This window comes from Cupressus sempervirens, chromosome 1 (genome assembly GCF_028749045.1).
Source record: "Cupressus sempervirens isolate cs-2001-9-10 chromosome 1, ASM2874904v1, whole genome shotgun sequence".
Lineage (NCBI taxonomy): Eukaryota > Viridiplantae > Streptophyta > Pinopsida > Cupressales > Cupressaceae > Cupressus > Cupressus sempervirens.
Window position 1 is genome coordinate 672,622,512 of NC_143118.1, and position 23,520 is coordinate 672,646,031.

A 23,520-nucleotide genomic window follows, 5' to 3' on the forward strand; every position below is an offset into this window, starting at 1 on the left:
AGCATTAGCATAGTGGGAGGTAGATGATGAGGCATATTAATGTCTCAATTTTGATATAGTTTTATATAGTTTGAACTCACTCTTTAAGCCTTTTGAAAATCATTTTTGACATTTTTTTTAAATACCTTGTGAAGTTATGCCATGTACAGTTGTAACCTATTAAACTTTTCGATAATGGATATGATATACCTTGTTTGATATTATACATAATGTGTTGTATTTCATATAAATATTTTAAGCTATGTTCTAATATTTGAGTAAGAGTAGGAATGTTGTTGGGCATATGTTTCAAATGTTTCTAATTTTAAGGAAATGAGGAGGTGGCATGAAGAGTGGTGATGACTGATAGACCATATTAAAGAAAGGAGTAATGAAGAGTGATTATGGCACAAGAAGCACATAGTAGTTTCAAATGATGAGTTATGTTTGCAAGGAGAGTAATTAGAGAAATTGAGGAAGACTTTAATTGCTCTCTTTCCTGTAAACTATTTTTTTGTTGCTCAATCAATGTTTTATGTCATGGTTGACATTCTATCTTCTTTTTTGGCAATGTTTGTTTGTAGCTTTTATGTTACAGTTGTAATAAGTACCCAATCCTCTATATAATGGATATGGGGGGATCATTTGTTAATATCTATGGATAGAGAATAATACAATGTTAGTTTGAGATTTAGAGTTATCTTCTTCTTGTTATTATTCATGTGTTATTTAGTCATGTAATGAAAGAAGAATTTCAATGAGAAAGTCATTTTGGAATACCTGTTGTGTTCTTAGTTAGTTGAAGCCAACAGAGGGGTCCTACTTGGGAGGTGGAAAAGATTTAGGTAGAGTAGATTTATTTCTTGCAATTTACTGTATTAGTTCCTACAACATTGTTACTTTGAAAGTTCTTGTAGCACTTGTGGAAAATAGTCATAGTGGATGTTTGAATTATTAGCTAGCTATGAATTTCTCTTTCAAAGTTTTCTATAGTTATCTGTTGTTAATCCTAACATGTTTACTATTCTGTACCAGTAGTATAGATTCCTTTCATCATTTTACTTTCCTATGGCATAGGTGTTGAGACTCTTTAAGGAGCTTAGAACACATAATGTGCTGATGCATTTGAAGTCCTACATCCCTGGGTTTACAATTCAAATGTATTTCATGATGGAATAGATAATTTTCAAAATAGATATAGTCTCCTTGAGAGGAATAATGGTGTGATTATCTTCATCTATTCTAGAACCCTTATAGTGATATGGTGTGTACATCTTCTATCAATAATCTAGTCTTTATTTTTATTCAAACTTGAAATTAATGCTTTCACTTTGCTGATTATTTCTTCATAGGTAGATGGCTCTTCCTTTAATTTAAAAAACACTAGTTCTTCATCATTATTATCTCAATCATAATCATCATCACTTCCATCATTTTCAGCTAGGTAGCATATTTTATTTCATTTTTCATTGTAGTTCTTGAATTTATTGTTTCCATCCTTTTTTTAATTTTCATTATCCTTCTTGTCTCTATTAGGATGTATCTTTGAGAAAGTTGACCAATGCACCTATAAGTCAAACATGTAAGGAGACTCTTTCCTTTATGTTTAGCAAATATCTTAGCTAATAAATCTTCAAGTTCTTCTAATTTTTCTCTTTAGCTAATAGAAACTCATAATCATAAGAGATTTGATAAATTCATTTTACTTTTCTAAATTAACCAAGGGTTAGGGAGTCTTGAAAGCTAGTTTTATCTTTTGGTATACAATTATCATAGTTTCTTAAATCAAATGTAGTTAATTTTCCAATTAATAATTTAATGTAATATTATCAAGACCAATAGAGCTTAAATCTTTAATAGAAGATACCCTAGTAGTATAGTGTGGTGTGAGAGTTCTTAAGACTTTACCTACAACTTCATCATGATATTCAATTTTACCTATGTTAGGCCCAACTGATAATGTTGTTAATTAATGTGTAAGAGTCATATCAATTGTTATGTTGTCATTGATGTCAAGCCATAATTATTGAGATATTATGCTAGTTTAGTAGAGTGCCATATCATTTGATTGATGAAAAGGATTTTAAAAAAGTACAATGATGATGAAAGAGCAACTGATAAGTATACAGTATTAAATGGGCACTTGAATGAGTTAGAATCTAAAAGTATAATATTGGTTTGATTGATTTACATGTTTTTATTATGTGTTGAGATCATGCATAAGCAAGATAGTTTGGTTGGTGAATGAAGAATTTGAGTATTAATTGTGATACTATAGTTGTCATTGAGCACTTGAGAAAGAAGTGAAGAATGTTTAGTATTGAATGAGAAGATATAGTGTTAACCAAGTTTAATATTGACTTAGTAGATGTAACATTAGTTGAGTACTAAAAATGAAGAAAATTTTGGAAAATGTTTAATTTGAGGTCAATTTTTGATGAAAATAAATATTGTTCAAGATGTTTCAAAGATAACGATAAAGTTAGTTATTAGATCAATGAGTGGATAAATTCAAAGAAGAAATTGTTGGAGTTTTACACTATTAAGAAAAAAAATACTTAATATCACAAGAACCTAAGGATTAGCCACTTCCCATAAATAGTTATATGTGCTTCAGATCTGGACCCAACTTCAACAAAATCAAAAAGATTTTCTACTCTTTTGGTTCTACAAAATCAAGGTGGGTGCACTTGAGGGATGAAAGATCTACAACATGATACTACATACACATTTCACTCATTCCATGACATTTGATGAAAAAACACATCTCTTATAGAAGATTGGTCACAATTCTTCTTAGATTTAATGGTAATTCTAAGTAATAGCGGCTAACTAAGACTCAGAAGTTAGATGTAAATAAGTATTGACCAGCTTTGAAATTCTTCAAACATTAGAGTAAAATTGATTTTGAGTTTAAGCTTGATGCTTATTCATGATTTCTTCATAAATAGATTGAACTAATTGATAAGTAGATCATCCATTAGGATTTAGAGTCTATTCAATTTTAGACCTAATTTACTGCATTACAATCAATATTATCAACAATTCTTACTGAAACTCATTCTTACACATATCCTCTCTAGTACCATGGAGAACCTATCATATTCACTAAAGAATTTACCTAATTCATTTAATTAAAAGTAGTAGTGAAAATGATATACAACTTAGCCTAATTGCATTCAATTGAACAAGCTTTTCTCATGCAATTTCAAGATAACTAGGTAATAAAAATGGAGACAAGATTCAGGAAGAAAAGATATGGGGATAGTTCATCTTTGTATTAATTTCCTTTGAAAAATTTATAAAAAATATAATAGAACTAAAAATGACTCAAGATAAGACATCAAGATCCTGTAACATCAATGTATTCTTAGATATTTCTAGAGAAAACACATCATAAAGTTTGCATCAAGACTAGACCAAACAAAACTTTGTAAAACTAAAATTATGCAATGATTCAGATTCTTTCTCTAGCCTTGGGATCTCACTCATATAGGGTGAGATGCAACAAGCTTCAAGCATAGAGAACTGATATTTTTCCTTAAGACAAAAGATATTTACATTGTTACTGGCATAAAGGACAAAATTTGTGTAACAAAATATCTTTCATCATGAATATTCTTTGGTGGGACCATTTTTTGTTGCATCTTTTACTACATTTCTTTGCCAATGAAAAGTTGATGATTGGCTTTATTGCTATTGTAGCTCCTTAAAAGATGTAGCCTATAATTTTGTTGGTGATGTATCTAGCCTTGATTTCCATAGACTTACTTCTACTTGAGGCTTTCCATTTACATCATCATGTACTATTAAAACAATAGTTATATCTTATTTCTTAGTTGCCATATCATCAATTGGAACTATTGTACTTATCACTGAGGTTGGTTCTTTTGTTTTTTCTTCTTATGTTGATGTATCAATTGTTTGATTCTCTTCCTAGTCCACATCATCTTCCTTTGTTTTTTTTTTCTTTAAATATACAAAATCCTCCATCCATTTGTTGAAAATTGTCTCATCAGGCCAATCAAAACTCAAGATCTCACGGTATTTCTTGATTACAAAGTTTCCTATTTTATTTATTTCAACAAATTCTTCTCTGATGGAATTATAAAATAACTACACTTATACAAATTCTTCATTCATCATTTCCCATAGAAAATGTCCCTTCTCATTAATGACTTCATTCATTCTTTAGCATAATAAATCATCTAATTCCTTCCCCCAATCTGCCTTTCATTTTATCTTATCAATCTTTGTAGGGGCCAAGGGAAAAAGATCAAATTTCTCACCTAAATATCTAGAAAGGAAAATTATTATTCTTTTTTGAATTGTAACCCTCTTCTCATTAGACTTAGATAGATTATTAATTATATCAAAAAAAAATTCTATCTACTCACAAGATAAACTAATAATTGAGATACACAAAAGGGTGATATCTTTATCTCTTCCACACTATTTTTTCACAATAGGCTTCAAAGTATCTTCACCGCTTCTTATTTCATTCCACATGTCCAGGATCTTCACCAATTGCTCATAAAATGCCGGCCAATCAATCTTATCTACTAGATATAAGATTTTTTTTATGAGTTTATCTTCATACTAATAATTCAACTCAACATGTAAGGCCCATAGCTTATTCTTTTCTTCCTCAAACTCCTTAGCAGTATAGAATTCTAGCCTTTGTTGATTATCAAGCAACTCTACAATTGGATTTGACTTAAATGGCTCAATTGGGGGGTGAGGATAGACAATTCTAAGCTTGCTAGACTCTCCCACTTTTCTCTTTCCTAGTTGCTTGTCCATATGGGATACTTCAGTCTCCAACTGATTTATCCCATTCCCTCTCTCTTCGTATGCCTTCAATATTTCTTCAAACTTGGCACTGAGCTCTAGGAACTTATTTTTCTCCTTTCTAGCAACCATCACCCCAAATTCCATCATTTTTTTAGTCATTTATTCACCTCCTCAATGTCCACTTCATCTGCTCTATATACTATGAGAGTGCCTATATGCTCAGCATTTGAAATTTCTTATATCTTGGTTTTGCTTCTTTTTTCAATAGACCAAATCACCAATGCTTAGTGATCATTGTTGTACTTTATTCTTCTATGTGCTTGTAAAATTTCCTCCTCATTTTTATATTGAATATTGCTTTCTTTCCTAATAGATTCAAAGATCACAACATTAGCTATGTCCCATTTAGGTAATATTAAAAATCTTGACTCTTTCAATAATTGTCTTTCCCATTTAGGGGTCAATTATGAAAAGTCCTCCATGAAATTAGCCTTAACCTCTTCCTCAATCTTAGAGTCAAACTTATTGGGCTCAAAATTGCCAATGTTTCTTCTCCATAAACATTATGCAAAGGCTCTAGATTTCACAAAATTTTCATCATCAGTGAATTTTTTAGAGGCCTATGAAATTATAGGGTCTATCTTCCTACGTCTATAGTCTATAATAGTAAGGTCAAAAGATGATACAGGAGGCTCTTCAGGTACTCCTTCTATATCAACAGTTGTAATAATAATGTTCCCTTCCCCTCCAATTTGTCTCAGCTATTCTCTTAGAGATGCCTCATCATCTGTTTTAAGTGGAGTTTGGGATGGTGAGTATTCTCTTGCATGAGAAGATGATCCTTTTTCCAACCTCTATTTCTTGGGGGAATTTGTGTTAGGTGCACTTTTTGATCTTGGCCTCTTATATGGAGGGACACATTGCATTTTTTGAGCCACAACATATCCATTCTTCCTTTATGATGTATACTAACCTAGAGTTACAATCATCCTACTATTTAATCTTCTTTCCACCTCAAGAAAAAAATTTGGATGTGCCTTTGCCATAATGTCTTTCTTCTCATTCAACATTTGCATAATTCTAGCAAAATTATTCATCAACATATCCATTTTGGCCTTGCAATATTTTTTCTCTACCAAAGGTTCATATTTGGGCTCAAAAGCATTTATAAAGTGCAAGACTTTGCTATAAATTGTCCATTTTTCTTTTCTGACCTCTTGCACCTATAGTGAGAATTTTTTTTTTATTATATCTTTAGAGAAATATATAGTTTGTGTATAAGCCTTAGCCTTACTTCTTTCCCTGAGGAGTTCATAGAATCCCTCTGGATCAATATAAGGAGCATGGGATTGGGCGATTTGATACTTATCTAAAAAAATCCCAAACTTCTCCATCCCTTCTTAACAAATACAAAATCATGAACAATAGTACCATTGGAAAGAATGTACCTTTGATTTTCCTAAAAAATCCCTTTCATCAATTGACCCAATCTATCATAACAATTTTGCAATTCCTACCTTTAGAGGCACCTGATATGGTAGCACATGGGGTTTTCCTATGAAGCCACAAATTCTAAAAATAGTAGAAACAACATAGGGAATAATATCTCCCCAATTATGGCTTACCAAAAATCCCTTGACATGATCCTTAGGTCTTATTAACTCTAATAGGGATTGTGGTATTCTAGGGCTATCTCCTCTTAACAACAATCTAAGCCTTGAAGCAAAATATCTATCAAATCTGACAAACTAGCATCAGTGACCTCCCATGTCATGTCTACACTCCATAACTAAACTAGGAGTCTTTCTCCATCTCTCTCTAATTCCAATTTCATCTCTTCGGAGAAGAAAGTAACTCTTTTATATAGACATATATACATCAATAATGAGTACTAGCAAAAAGGCCTATTAACCTAGCCTATACTATTCCAATTAGTCCATTATGAATCTCTTAAGCTAGAAAAGTATCAAAATCTAGAATTGAACTCACTCCATACTGCAAAGTTTGAGCTATAATAAGAACAACAAAGCCTTGAATGTGATCTTGCTCATCCATTCCAAAGATTATGAAAAGAGATAAATATAAGGCCTATGCCCTAGGATTGAAGTACTTTTTCAAAAAGGGTTCTAGGATATTCAGTGTGACCAAAGGCAAGGATCCAACCTTAACAAAATGTTGTTGTAATGGACTTCTCCTTAGATATGTCCATTGTGCATCATATCTAGCCTGAAGTTCTTCCATATCAATTCTCTCATGAACAACATGGTTAGGATTCAACTTAAATACAGGTATGTGTAGGATCATGGTGTGCCAAAAAGTGGTGATCTAAAAAATCTATAGTTCTAAAATATCTCAAACCATTTCAAAATCTATTCCAACTTTTTTCCCACCCACTTTGTTACTAAATGAAAAAAAATAATATCTTTATAAGATTTACTATATCTTTTGATACCAAACCTATATGGTTAACTTTAAAAACATCCTTAAAATGTGCTTTTTGCCTATTTTTATTGATTTTTACTTCAAACGTGTAGCTGATGACTTTTTTTCCACCAAAATTTAATGAAATGAAAAGGGTCATTTAAGAATGTTCTTATCTTTCCATAAATGTAAGGTTTGTCAAATTATGAGTTTAGTAAGTAATTATTACTTATTTTCTAATGGAGTTATGTATAAAGTGTTGATTGATAGACTACTTGAAAAATAACTATAACTTTCAAATGGTACAACATTTTTAAAATAAAAAAGATGCATCACATTCTATGTTTCTTCTACTATAAGGAAAAAAATAAAAAAATAAATTTTGCAAAGTTTTGAATTAGTTAAGGTGGTTAGACACGAGAGTTTTTTTATTTCAAAAATTCTAAAGTCAAAAATTAATTATTTATTATTTATTTAGAATAAAAATACTCAAAAATATGTGTCACATCTAGGCATGAGTCTACTACTTATACCTACAATATTATTAAAAAATATCATCATTTGATTTTGATTAAGATGGTTAGACATACGTCTACTTCTTATTTTTGTTCTAAAATTTTTGTACAATTGCATTAAAATTCAAAATTTTGACCAATCAATTTTTTTTTTTTTTGAGATAAGTTCTAGTAGTTTAGAAACTAGATCCATTTTTCTACAAATTCTTGTCTCTCAACATTTTGACATAAATTTAATAACAAGTAGAAAATTGCATGTCAAGTTCACATAACCCTAATTTTTTGATTTTTTATTGCCACTTAAGAGCATAGTTTGGTTGACCATGATCTTGCACATACCCATACTTCTCTGATTAGTTCGGGTGAAACCCTTAAAAGGTTATCCCCTACATGGTTCTTAACAACCCCAGTAATTGGATCATATTTATTTGTCATGTCTACTAGTAGGTCACCATCAAAGAAGACTACAAGGATAATCAATTTGCCTATATCAAATTTTGATACATTTCTTATTGGAGTATCTAAATTCCATTCTACAAACCATTTCTTGAAAAGTTCTAATCCTCCCACAGAGACCTCTACATCTGTTAAGTAATTTTCCTTATCATAAAAACCCTCACTGACTAACAACTTAGGGTTTTTAAGAATGAATTCTCTACCCTTAGTTAATTCATTTACTAATGGAGATAATTTTTCTAGAAAATCATCATGGACTACTATTTTCAAGTAATATACCTTGCTAGAAAAATCCTTACGAGGAGGCATTTTCAATTTATCCTAGCACAATCACAATTATTCAATCCTCAAAAGTTTCAGACAACTTACATTCTTTTTTCCCTTTAGTCTCTATAAATCACTCTACAAATTGCTGAAAACCCTAAAAAATTCTTACCCTAGCTCTGGGAAATGTCTATGCTATGAGAATTTTATGATTTTGTCGCTGAATAATGGTGAACTCCAAATTTTACTATAGAATTAAAGTCACATGAAGTGACACTAGACAAAATTAATGCTTCTAATAGTTAATTTTCATGTCACAGCTTGAATTTGAATATCGTCCGTTAATCATAAAGCATCAGATGACCTGTTTTAAATTTTAAAAAGTTGCATTAAAAATTTAGAAAATATGCCATGCATCAAACATGTGCATTCCTACATTACATAAACCTTGAGCACTTTCACAAAGAGGTGAAACACTGATCCTCCATCTTCCAAGGATCGGCAATCATTAAAATTCATTACAACTTGACAAATATGGCTTTAAAATTACGGCCCCAATAGCATGGTCACTTCTAGCCTGGCATGACTCGACAACTTCCTTAATGATAGGTCCCACTTTTCCACATGGCATGCATGCCCCTTACCGCTTTGATTAAACTTTCACACATTTTTTTATTACAAGAATGCATTGTCCATTGATCTTCATGATCAACAGTGTTATAAAGATCATTCCTTTTTAAAATCCAGTCAGCCAAATTAACCAATAAATGCATTATTTTGTGCCAACATGTCTAACAATTTCCAACTGTACATAATGTATTAATACCTTTCACAACTACAAGTTCATTACATCATCATATGCTATGTGTCTTGTAGGTGCTTGCCTGCATTACATAAATTTTGAGAAAATTCTTATAGCAGGCATGTGCTACCTATTGATCTTCTTGAGATCAATGATGTACATAACTTGTGTCCTTTGAACTATATGAAATATCCTTTGTGACATCATTATGGACATGTGTCACCAAGGCACTTCCTTTCTTTGGTTGAAATCTTCTCATCTTCAAAAAGTAGTAATATGTCTGTTGTTGATCTTCCAAAGATCAATGGCTTAATGATATGGCAACAAAAGTAACCCCACTACTTGACTCAACCAATGATATTTCTAGAAAATGGAACATGCATAGACCCTTATTGATAGCTCTAAAAAAGTTTTGACAATGTATTAACAAGTGCTAGTCTCTACGTCATAGTTAAAACCAAGCATTACCAAGTGCTACATGGAAAAAAGGTGCTTGCTTTCTTCACATAAACTTCAACCAGATTCATCTAGTGGGCACGTACCCCCTATTAATCTTCCAAAGATCAATGGTCGGTCCAAAAAAACCACCGCAATTAAGATGTTTCACCAAATTCTTAGGAAATAGCCATGTATAGGGCATTGTGTACAATGAAAAGTTTTATTTCATGGAAAGTTATAAAATAACTTTGGGAAAAATGAAAACTTAAGATAAGAGTTTCCCATGCAAATTTATTTAAAATATTACCTTTCATTACTTTGAGGGTTAGGGCAAGACAAAACAAGGGCTTAAGGAACTAAATATCCAAGGTTTTGACAAATTTCACAAGACTTTAAAACCCTAAACTAAGGTTTTTCACTATAAGGTATAACAAAACATAAAGGGTGAAAAACTAGGCCAACAAAACTGATGAAGGAGATTCAATGGTTTAAATTGAAGCACAAAGTTCAAGGTGAAGATATATTACCTGAGTGTCTAGATCAAATGAATCTTAGCTGAATGAAGATCTGACAATAGTGATTAAGTGGTAAAACCTAGAATATTCTAGAGAAGAATTAGAATATTTTCTATTTAAGAGATGAATACATTATTCATTATTGCTAATCTAGTTGAAGAAGGATATTGATAGACATTGGATAACCAAGCATAATTGCATTGTAAAGATCAAGAAAGAGAAGTGTGAAGTTGATGTTTGAGTGAGTGAATCATCTGGAAGATATCAAAAAGAATAAAGAGGAAAGTAATTGAGTGAAATAAATATTTTGGCAAGTAAGGTAGTGCTAAACCTAATATCATTTTAGTGTTACTCTCTAACCATTGTAGTAGAAAATCTCTTCACCAAGTGGACCTAATTGTCTTATTTGTAAATCAATTATATGGTAACATTCTATTGAATATTTTGTAACTCCTTTAAATCATGCCATTCTGTAGACATTCAAAGTGATAAGGTCTAGATGATATTTGGTCAAATTCTTTAACAAGGTCATATTATTAATGTGTTTGTAACATTTAACAAGGTTGACTTATGAAAGAGCTCACTTTAAAAAGGTGAAGTTTTTGGGTTGCTTGTTCCAAGGTAGTTTATCTATTAGCATGATTTCCACATTAAATACTTCTGTCAAACTTGTGTGAATGTTTAGTGTGTTTCATGTATATTTCATGTTTACTATTTATTATTGCAACTCAGTATACATAGGAAATTTTATTTTGATACTCGATATGTGAAGTTAATATTTTTTTGGATGATTTTAACTAGACTGATATATCTAGTTACCAAGCTAGAGATCTAAAAGTTTAAAGAATTAAAATTATGGAAAAGGGTTTTAAGGGTTACAAGATAACTGGTTATAACTGATTCACCTCCCCTCTCATTTATCTAACAATTGTTATCAAAGTTGAGTACTTGAAGGTGGAAGTTTGAAGGAACTTGAGATAAAGATCTAAAAATGTATAATAGGGAGATTCCTTATAAGATGATCAAGGAGAACTTCACATTATGGAATAAGACTATACTTATATGGCACTGGAGAAAATACATTACATTATCTGGATAATAAATGTATTTCACCTACCCCACCTATGAGTATTGAATAGATGAGGGAAAAATAAGATCACAACTACCCAATAATAGAGTTTTCTTCTTCACTTACGAAGTCTTATTTTGATGATATCAAAGACCATGAAACTAGAAAATAAGTGTACGATAAGCTTACACCTATTTTATGGTGGATATTTGAATGTGTTGAGAGAAAAATCTGAAATCCTAGGAGGAAAGCCTGATGAGACAAGTATCAAAAGAAGGAGAAAATATTGTTCAATACAACAATCGAATCAAAGAAGTTGTTAGTGCCATCAAAGATACTTGAGGAGTCATAAAGGATAAGGAAGTTGTAAGTATTGAGAAACTTACTAGCTATTTATGCTATTAGAGTATCTTTTATTCACAAATTCAAAGCTATGCTTGGTAAAAAAAATTATGCTTGATGGTTTAATCAGTAGGTTGACTACATTTGAGTTGAGTAACTTTGATAACAGTGTACCCAAAATTAATCTAATGTTTTTTGTAAGAATTTGCCTAAGGGAAAAATTCACCCAGGAACTAAGAACCAAACACAAGCACAATTGTAAACCAAGAGAGAGAGTATGATTAGAATGATGATATATTCAATATGCCATATTAAGATTACACTAGGAGTGCTTGTATATAAAGGCCTCTGAGATACATCTAGAATGCCTCATAATTAGATACATGATATGTCAACAACCAAAAACATGTCCACTGGATATGGGTTATCCTCCATTAAGTATAGAAGTATGTGTGATAATGAGAGGATAAGCCTACAAGTGTGTGACATGAAAATTAGTGTTGTAGACACCATGTGCTAAAATATAGTTGCATACTCATGTGTTGCTTACATGACAACTCAAAAAGGTGTGCAAAATCTTAAGTGTCTCACAAATAAAAATAATAAAATAATGCAAAATAATTAAATAATGCATTAAGCTAAGTAAACTTAAGTAAGTGTAATAAGTGAATACTTATTTACTCCAACACCCCCACTTAAGTGCAACTTAGGGGAATTCCTTTAAGCTTACAAAACTAGGATGAAGATATAGAATGGGTCTTGACTACTAGGCCATGTTAGGTACCCATGTACATAATGAAAATGCAATCTCTCATAAAGCGAAGAAAGAGGGAAAACCTCATGGCAAAAACCCTCCCCCAAAAAGAGAGATAAATAGGGATGCATGGATGGATGGAGTAATCAAGACCCCCCCATTATGACATACATCTAGTATATACATAAGAGAATGAGAGAAGGAAGAGAGATAGAATAGGCTCTCCCCCTAAAAGAAAAATGCCAACAAGTGAAAGCTGCTCCAATGAAGAAGTTGATCCAAGAATGCAAAATGATGTTCCTCCCCTTAGGAAGAAACAATGGAAAATGTACAGTCTTGAAGATGAGTATCCTTGTGTTGATGCTAATGCTCACTAGGTCCAACTATGCTAAAAAGAATGAATGTAGATCTAGGAAGGATTTTTGTTGAACCTATTCCACTAAACAATCTGTCTCCTCAACTGACAAAGAGACCTCCACTAATTGCTATTCATAAGGATCCACAATCATGCCAACCTATGAAGATTGATCATGTAGAGAATGGACATGAGGGTTAGAGTGAGCCCCCACAACAACTATAGAAGGATTATCATCATCAATGAGAAGATGTAAGTCCTCAAGATTGTCTCCAAAGCTAGAGCTGGAAGATGAAATGTACCATGGTGTGATGAACCTTTCACTATAGCAATGTAAGCATGTGAATTGGACTGATGAGACCTCTTACTACAACTATTAATAGAACCCCATGTTTCCAAACCTATTGAAACACTATCGCTGGTGTCACTATCAATTTCCACTATGTATGATGTGTGGAGAGGAGTAGAGGATAAGCTTGGTGAAATTTCCTCAAAGTGAACATCCTTCTCCACAAAAATCTCATGTGTCTTTGGATCCATTAGTCTATAATCTTTAGTATTATCTTCATAATAGATGAAGGTAAAAGGCCCAAGTGTTAGTGCTTTGCAACTCTTGGAAGATAAGTTTTCCCATGTTGGACAACCAAAGACTCTAAGGTGACTCACAACTGGTTTTTTTCCACACCATGCCTCAAAAGGATTCTTTTTGTCTAAGGCATTATGAGTAGACCTATTAAGTATGTGAGTAGCATTGCCAATGGCTTCAACTTCAAGTGTAAGATAAAGAGACTTGGCCTTTATCATGCAACTTGCCATGGTTTTGAGAGTCCTAATCGTCATAGCTACAACATCTATCTTGTATGGACTAAATACTGGTGAGTTTTGAAGATCAATCCCCTCAATTCTATAAAAGTCTCTAAGTCTTCTATCTACATATCTATTCTCATTATCCACGCTTAGTACCTTGATGGCTTTCCTTGACTTGTGTTCAACATGAGTCTTGACGTCTTAAAGCCTATGAACTAATTCACTCTTATGATGAAGGAAGTAGACCCAAGTGAATCTTGGAAAGCCATCAACAAATGTGAGGAAGTAGAAACCTTGGTTGACTGAAGTCACTATAAAAGGTCTTGCTAAAACCATGTGAACTAACTAAAGAGCAACTGGAGCTCTTGAAGACTTCCCTTTATCATAATTCTCCTTGAGATTCATATTCATTGAACAAGATGAACACTCTCTCTTATAAAAGTTGATATTAGGTAGACCTTTGACCATATGTTTTGAGCAAAGTTGCTGAAGAGAGTGGAAGTCAAAGTGACCAAACCGCTCATGCCATAGGTTGATGTGTGAAGTAGAGTGAGTCAACAAGGCTTGAGAAGGAGACTTAGGCACAAAGTGGGAGAATGAATAAATCCTCTTTTCATCATTGACTTTCCCCACTACAACCAATGAATTATCTTTAAGACTTCACACGATCATTGAATTTGGAAGGCACTCAATTTTGTGACCATCTCCAAGTTGAGTGATTTGATAAACTAATAGGATATTGGAGCTAAAGTATAGAACATAGAGAACATCCTTGAATTCCCCATTTTCCATTTCCACATGTCCTTTCCCTTCAACTTCCATCTTAGTATCATCTCCCACAAAGATGTGTGGTACCTTTGACTGCTTCAATGAAGAAAATCTTCCTTTGAAGAACCCATATGACGGGAGGCACCTTAGTCAAGTATCCATTCCAAAGAAGAACTTGTGTTTGCCATAAGTGCTTTCCCTTTACCCTTTGAAGAGGATGGAGTTAAAATTTTGGAAGTACCTGTCACTTGAATCTTGTTCTTCCTGAGTAGATTTTCTAACTCATCAATTCTTTTATTCTTGTAATGATGCTCTTCATGATTTGGCTTTTTGTAGTATGCACAAAAAAGATTTTTCCTTCTTGTCATTACTTCCCTTCTTGTTTGAAGAAGATTTTCCTTGTTGTGAGCAGGATTTTTGTGTCTTAGATTTTGTTTTCTACTTCCATTGCTTCTTCTTGTTGTTTCTTTTAACTCCTTGATTTGTGCTCATCACTAGCCACCAAGGCTTTGGTATTTGACGACTTGAGAAGTCCTAAATCCATCAAGTGAGATTGTTCAAAAATCAACATCTCTACAAATGCATCAAAGGAAGGCTTGTGGTAAGAAAATCCCATAGTCAACATGTGAATATTAAAATTCAAAAAAAAGGAAGCGTACTCAGAGAGTAGCCTCTTTAGGATGTGATGAATCAACCTATCATCCTTCATGGGATTTCCACAATCTTTAAGAAGTGCCCCATACTCATTGACTTTAATGATGTAATCTTGAATTGTGTCAAAATTCTTTGGATCCAAGAGAAGTAAATCATCCTCAACCTGAAATCCCTTTTCTCCATCCACCTTACCATATAACTATTCAAGTTTATCCCAAGCTTCTTTAGAGTCTAAACAATTTTTAATGTGGAAGAGAAGATTCCCATGTACATAACTCCCGATAACTCCTAAATCCTATTGGTCTTGAGTTTTCCAATCAATGAGTTCTTTAGCATCAGTAGGTTTGGTAATTGTGCCATCAACATAAAGACTATATCCTTTTTCCATTAATCTGCTCCATGTAATATCTTTCCATGTAGAATAGTTGCATGAAGTTAAAGGAGGACATTTAAAACCAATGATGTAGAAAATGAAAAGAGCACAATAAAAAGATACAAAAACACAGTACACCCCGCCCCCCCCCCCCCCCTTCACTCAATCAAAAGACCCCCCAAAAAAAGATGTTGTTGGCACTTTATAAGTAGTGCATGTACAATGGGCCACTTGTCAAAAAGGTCAAAGTGGACTTTCTAATTTTTCTTTTACAACTACCTTATGAGGCTGAAATCTGTCACTAAGCACTATAGCTAAGATTTACAACAATTTTGGAAAAGAATCAAAGCTTTACAATGTTGAAAAAAGCCTAATTCTGAAAGTGAGAAATTAGTCCACACAACCCTAGAATCTAACTTAAGATTTGGAAAGTAGATGAAAAAATATGCACTTTCAAGAAAATGGAATCAGAAAAAGTGATCAGATGTGCCTGTACAGAGTATTTGAAGTTGCAAAATGCAAGATTATGTAGGTATAGTTGCCAAAAAATACAATTTTTGCAAAATCTATGCACCAAAACTAGAAAACAACAGTGCCACTAGAAAATTTAGTAAATTCTACCTAATTTCAAAAAATATTGCACTTGAATTAGAGTCTAGATGTCCAAATTATGAGCTCGCAAAGTCAGACTGCCATACTAAAAAGCAATATGGGAAGGGGACTAGAGAAAACACTATGAGTCTAAATTTGATGGTCAAATGGCCATTATAGTAGTTGTAAAATCCCTATTTTTGATAGTTAAACAATTGTCAATTTTAAGATAGTGAAATGCTGACAAAGGAAAAAAATCATCGTACCAGGGATGGCATGGTAGCTAACTCTATTGTCCATATTGTACAAATGTTTACATGGAACTGTTCACATCACTATCCATGTGTTTGGGCTGCTTAAATGGTGGTACACAGTGGCAAAAGTGACATAGAGGTTTGGGTCTAGTTGGCCTGTAGAATCCTGTCATGTGGCAGAGTTTGAAGGGCGATGCGTGGAAAAAACTTTTGGGCAAGAAGATTATTATCGCTTTGAAATCTTCTTCTCCATTGTCAAAAAATTGTGCAGGTCTAGTTGGAATGTTTAATGTGTGGCCAGATAATGTAAAAGGGCCACAAGAATTTTAATGACACCTCTAGAAAAGGGACTGTTGGAGTCAAAAGGCAAGGGCCAAAAAACTGTGCATTGCATGGTAGTTCTGCTTAATGATGGCCAGAGACTGAAAAGTGGTCGTTGGTTTTTTAAAAATATGAAAACTTCCAATGTCACAGGATCTCTGAGCAAAATGCTGATAAATTGAGGCTAGAAATTGATATTGAATGTTAGAGTGAACGCTGGAGTGAGCTAAATGACATCGGAGAAACTTTATATGACACCAAGAAATTGTGGGATTAGTCCCACATTGGCAAGGGGACTAATCTCACATGTAGATAAAGGCCAACATATGTGGAAGAAAGGTAAAATAGTTCACCAATGGTGGGGTCTCTACCACTGGTCGGGGGTCTTGGCCAAAATTTGTTGAATGGAAGCCTGTCGAAAAAGAATAATTGCCTAATGAGATTAATTTGTATGGCCATTGCATGTGCCAAAAATGGTAGAAATAAAATATCCCATGGAGTTAAATAATAAATTCCTGTAAAATAATAATAAAATATACTATGTAGAGCCAGGATCTGATAGTTTGGTTCTGCAAAAAAAAAATCTCTGCTAGGAAAAAAAATTGTGACAATTTTGACGAAAATATTATAGAGAAAATAAAATAATATAGATTCAATAATTAATTAAATCTACAAAAAATGACCATACCCGAACTGCAAATTGGGGCCTTCAATTTTTGATTTGCAAAAAGAATTTGCCTCATACTCGACTTTGGGCCAAGGTAGCCAAGTTTATAGTCAATCTTTACTGAATCAACATTATAGATGCAATGGCAAGGTTAGATTTGGCTCTAGATGCTCCCAATTTCTATAGTACTCCAGATTCAGGTTGAGGTGCTGAAGCAAGTGTGGTCTCGAATGGCTATGTGATGAGAAAATATCCAAGCTCTAATACCATGTAAGAATTTGCCTAAGGGAAAAAGTCACCTAGGAACTAAGGACTCAAACACAAGCACAACTATAGACCAAGAGAGAGAGTATGATCAGAATGATGATATATTCAATATGCCATGTTGAGAGTACACTAGGAGTGCCTATATATAAAGGCCTCTAAGATACATCTAGAATGCTTGGTAATCAGCTACATGATATGTCAACAACTAGGAACATGTCCACCAGATATGGGTTAACCTCTATTAAGCACGAAAGTATGTGTGATGATGAGAGGATAAGCCTACAAGGGTGTGACACACAAATTAGTGTTGTAGACACCATGTGCTAAAATTGAGTTGCATATTCCTATGTTGTCTACATGACAACTCAAAACAGTGCACAAACTCCTAAGTGTCTCACAAATAAAAATAATAAAATAATGCATTAACCTAAGTAAAATTAAGTAAGTGTAACAAGTGAATACTTATTTACACCAACATTTTCAATAAATCTCTAACTATTATAAGTTCAAAGAAAGATAAGACTATAAATTTTTTATAGCAATTTAGATTTAGATAACAATGATATTGATGATCTTGAAGCATTTTTTGCAAGAAGACTACCAAGAGGTAAATGAAGATTAAAAGGTAATGTACATGGTGTGGTGTGAATGCGTATTCATGAAACCTTAATGTAGAATGCAAATGGACTGACGATGAACTAGACTAAATCCAAGATATAATTATTAGAATGTAATCTCTACAAGTGTTTCATGTTTCCTTAACTACAACTGCTAAAATAGCTCTCAGACCAACATCTTAGTGACAGTTCTAGAATGGAAGTATGGTTAAAATATAGATCTACTAGATTACATGCAAGATCTATGACTAAAATGTAGATTATATGCTATCAAAATGAAGATGCAATGAACTAACAAGTAATAAATGATGCTAAATAACACAAAATAATGCTAAAATTCTATGATATTGCTACAATGAAAATGCTAAAATGGTGAGTCAAAATGTGCCTATAATATAGATGCTTAAGACTTGTATCCTTTTGCTCTTGGACTTCCCTCCTATTTATAGGATTTCAGAATAGGTTAGGTTAAGAATCAAGATTTTTACCTTTGACTGGTGGGTGAGGTGAAACTGAAATTATCTCATAAGAGACTAGGAGGAAGAGTCTACTGGACTTGGTTTTGAGGATAACATGAGGATTTTTCCAATTCTTTTAAATGTAAAGGGGGATTTTCACTTTTGTGTGGATAAATGACTTTATTGATTTAATAAATGTCTTATTTATTCTCAACATTTTGTCTTTTTCTTCCCCCCTGTTTAAATTTCATTTTATGAATTTGAATTGTTTTTCTCCTTTTTTGAAGTTTATTTAGGTCTTTTTGATTTGATAGATAAGTAATGACCTGATATGATTTTTGATTTGAAAGTTTGTTGTGTTTCTTTTGATTGTCTCTTTAATTTGTATTGATTGATCAAAATTATGTGATTTAGGTCTTCGCCAATTTTTTGGTATCTACAAATTCCCCTCTTTGAGCTAATATAAGAAGCTTATTAGTTCAAAGATTATCTTGATTTTCTTGTTTTTGGTCAACTTCTAATGATTGGATGTCTATTCAATGATACTTTGACATTTTGTCATTGTCATAATGTCTGTTTGTTGGTGGTCTAATGTTTTGATTGTCATTGATTTGATGATTTGATTGCGATGTTTTTATTTGGATACTTTGGTTTTGATGTTTGAAATTTTTGGTTAAGGTAGAATGTTTTTTATTTTTTTGAAATTTTTTTATGCCCCAGTTTGAATGCCTTGGTTTGATATGGATATACTACCCCCTTAGAAATTAAATTGGAAAAAAAATGAATGTGTGAAATAAGAAAATTCCAAATTTATTTCTAAAAATGTTGATGAGAATAGTTGATAGTATAGTGTGGTAGAATCAATTAGATAATATTGGATAGATAGGAAACAATGCCCCCCTCAGGATATAGAGTAGGGAAAACTAATATGTCCATCTCAGGATACAGAGTAGGACAAAGGATAGGTTCAAGATAGAACCATTATCTGAATAACTAGATGTTGAGATTTGATTGATGTAGGATGATTACTTGTGATGGAAAACTAATGTTGGTGTTCAATGTCTGATTGTTGGAGATTGGATGAGTGCCTCCAATGAGTAGGGACCTTCGGATTAGACATAGACAGATAATTTAAGTGACATGACATACGGTTAATTTGTGTATTGGTTATGATGATGAGCTTTTGATGTTGATGTTGTTGACCTTTTGACCTTTTGATGTTAATGACTCAATCCTTTTGCTTTATGAGATATCCGATTTTATTGATGTTCATCGATGTGCAATTGGTACATCATGGACTCATGTATGTATGTGATGGTGTGATGAGTTTATGGATATGGTAGTAGTAGATGTGGATGTGTGTGTGTGTGTGTGTGTGTGTGCGCGTGCGCATGAATGATTAATGTAGCATGACATAATGGATAATGATTAAAATAAATGACATGGCAATAATGATGTAATGAAAAAGTGAGGTGATAATATGAATGTAATGGCATAAAATGAAATGTGGTAATGAAATGAGATGCAATTAAATTAAATGTAATGTAATAATATGAAATGAAATGAAATGTGAGAAAATGGGATATGGAATGAACTGTAATAAAAGGAAATGAAATTTGGAAATGAATGGCAATGGTGAAAAAATGTAATGGAAGAAAATGGTGGAAAATGAAAATGAAGTGAAATGGAAATGTGAAGTGAATTGTGAAGAATGAATTGAAATAGGATGGATGTTGTAGATAATTTGATAAAATGAAATGATATGTGAGGTAATGGAATGAAATGAGATGTCTAATGAATGAAATGATATTGGATGGAATGATAGGGAATGAAATGAAATTGGGGTAATGAAATGAACTTGTAGGTAATGAAATGCAATGTAATGATATGAAATGTGATGTAATGGTATGAAAGTTGAGATAATGAAATGCAATGTAATGATATGAAATGTAATGTAATAAAATGAAATGAAATGTGAGAAAATGGGATATGAAATGAAATGAAATAAAATTTTGAAGTGAACGGCAATGGTGACAAAATGTAATGGAAAAAAATGGTGAACAATGAAAGGAAATGAAAATGAAGTGAAATGGAAATGTAAAATGAATTATAAATAATAAATTGGACTAGGATGAAAGTTGTAGATAATTTGATAAAATGAAATGATATGTGAGGTGAAATAGAATGAAATGAGATGTCTAATGAACATAATGATATTGGATGGAGCGATAGGGAATGAAATGAAATTGTGGTAATAAAATGTAATGTAATGATATGAAATGAACTTGGAGGTAATGAAATGCAATGTAATGATATGAAATGTAATGTAACAAAATGAAATGAAATGGAATGGAATGAAATGAAATGAAATGAAATGTGAGAAAATGGGATATGGAATGAAATGAAATAAAAGGAAATGTTGAATAAAAGAAATGATATTGGATGGAATGATAGGTAATAAAATGATCAAAGCTAATGTAATGAAATGAAAAGGAATTCCAAAATGTGATGAAATGGCAAGGAAATGGAATTAATATGATGTAATGAGAGGAAAATGATACGGGATATGATAAAAATGGATTGTGTGTAATGAATAAAAAGAATGTGATGCAATTTAATGTAATGTAATGATATATAATGAAATGGAATTTTTTGTGATATGATGTAATGATATGAAAGTGAAAGGAATATGTAAATGAAAATGAAAAATTAAATGAACGGATGTGTGGCAAAGTGTCATGGGATGAAACATGAGAATAGAAATGAAAACATGAAGGTGGGATGAAATGATATGATATGATAAATGAATATGTGATAAAAATGTAACGTGGTAAATGAAATGTGAGTGAAGGTGAAAAATGGAAGGAAATGGAATTGTCTGAGATTTGGAAGCTATGTGGTGGAATGTCAACTTTTGACATTCAAAAGCCACGAAATGAATAGGTGATATGTATGAAAGGAAGTAATGGGATGAGGAAAAACATGGAATGCCAGTCACAAATGGAGTGAAATAGGGAAAGTAGGTAAAATGAAGCGAATGGGGATATGTGAGGGAATGACATAGGATGGAATGAAAAGGAAATGAAGTTTGGGATAAATGAAAAATGGAGAGGAGATGAAATTGTTTGAGATTTGAAAGCCATGTGATATAGTAGATAAAATGGCAAAATGAAGTGAGATGGAGTATAATAAAAGGTGAGGTCATGAATGAGGATGAAAGGTGAGATAATCTATGGTTAAATGAGATTGTTTGAGATTTGAAAGCTACACAATACAGTAGATGAAAATGTAAAATCATGAAGTGTGATGCTAGTAGGGTGTTATAAAGAGACAAAGTCTATGATAGTTTGAGTACTAGAAGCTTGTCTAGATGTTGATGTTGATGTTGTTGTCTGGTATTAGATAACCAATCATGAGTTTGTAGACTAATGTTTGTGAAGATAGTCTAGTGCAATCCTGACTTATGTGCCTACCATTCATTTGCAAGGAACCCAAGATGAAAAATAAAAACTAGATGGATGCAACTAACTGTCACTATTTTAAAGAGATGCAAACTAATTGTCATCATAGAGCATGTAATACAAAGTGACTAAGTACAACCACCACTAGCTCAACTATGGTGATATGAATACTGTATCACATCAAGAAGTGACATCAAACACAGACAATGTACATGAAAAGTATGACAACCATTGAAACACAAACATTATAGTTGTAAGATAGAAAACATGCATGCAAATAGTAACATGTCAGATAAAAGACCTCACCTAAGATATTGTACAAAATTGGTTGAGGTACACATGGCCTTCCATATGAGATGAGGTACTTACAAGTGGACACCAATAATGCATGAAATATGAGGATCATAAGAGTTGAATAGTGAAAAACCAAAGGCAAATAAAATATCATGACTTTTTCCTAGTATCTCTAGTCAAGTACATCATCAAGGTACAAGGACTTCATGACAGTAGAAAAATCCATTATTTACAAACTAGGTGTGCTTCTAGATGTGTGTAATAGTGTCATGTTTGTTCAATTCTACTTGGAAGTAACTATTGTACAACTCTGATACCAAAGCGTGAGATATGTAAGTAGTGATGTAGTAGTGGATTCTATTTGACAATATGTGTTGATGTGAAATAGGGTGTCTAAATGTTAGATCTAAGTGTCAAGTGTACCTAGTATTGATGTTGTAGGGTGCAGAGAATGGACATGTGTTAAGGCTAGTAAAGAATGAGTCTAGCCAAGCGATGAACTTAAATAAGCATATATCATGGAAATGGAACAAAGAAAGATGAAGAGTAAAATGAGGTTGTTAGATTTATTGAGAAGTTTGAGGAGGTGTACAAGTGAAAGCATGTCAAGCTCACCGGATCACTTGCAACAAGAGGGTGATGTTGGCCAAGGAAGGTGCAATAGACAAGGGTGAAGGGTGAAATGTAGTCGACAAACCTCTGGGGAACTAGTGTACTAGTCTGAAATGAAAACATTAGTTCAAGAGTTAGGTGAATCAAGTCGTGTGGGATGGGGATCGAATCAACCTAAAGATGTAGGGGTGAGGGTAGAGGAAACAACCTTGTTAGCGTTAATGATGTAGTGCAGTAGGCATTGCAGGTGGTGTTGGATGCATTGCAGGTGGTGTTGGATGAGGAGCCAATGACATAGGTAGATAATAGTCCACCTAGGATGATGAAGAGTGTGTTAGAGGCATCAAAGGAGATTGGGGAGATAAAATCTCCTAAGAAGTCTATGGAAAAAGCTATAAGGGAGGTAGAAGATGTTGGTGCAGGTGAGCCAATGAGTGAGGAGCCATAGCTAGAGGCAGTGGGTGGAAATCAATCACCAAGTGACATAGAAGAACTATGAAGAATGTTGGTCACAGAGAGAGTCCAAGCTGAAAATATGGAATAGGAAGTCACATTTTTGTTGGGATTGATGGAGAAGGTGCAAGAAGATGGAGAAAAAATGAAGGCAAGACAACTTCAAGTAGTGGTGAATATGGAGCGAGTGCGAGTGCAATCATTAGAAGTGAAACTGTA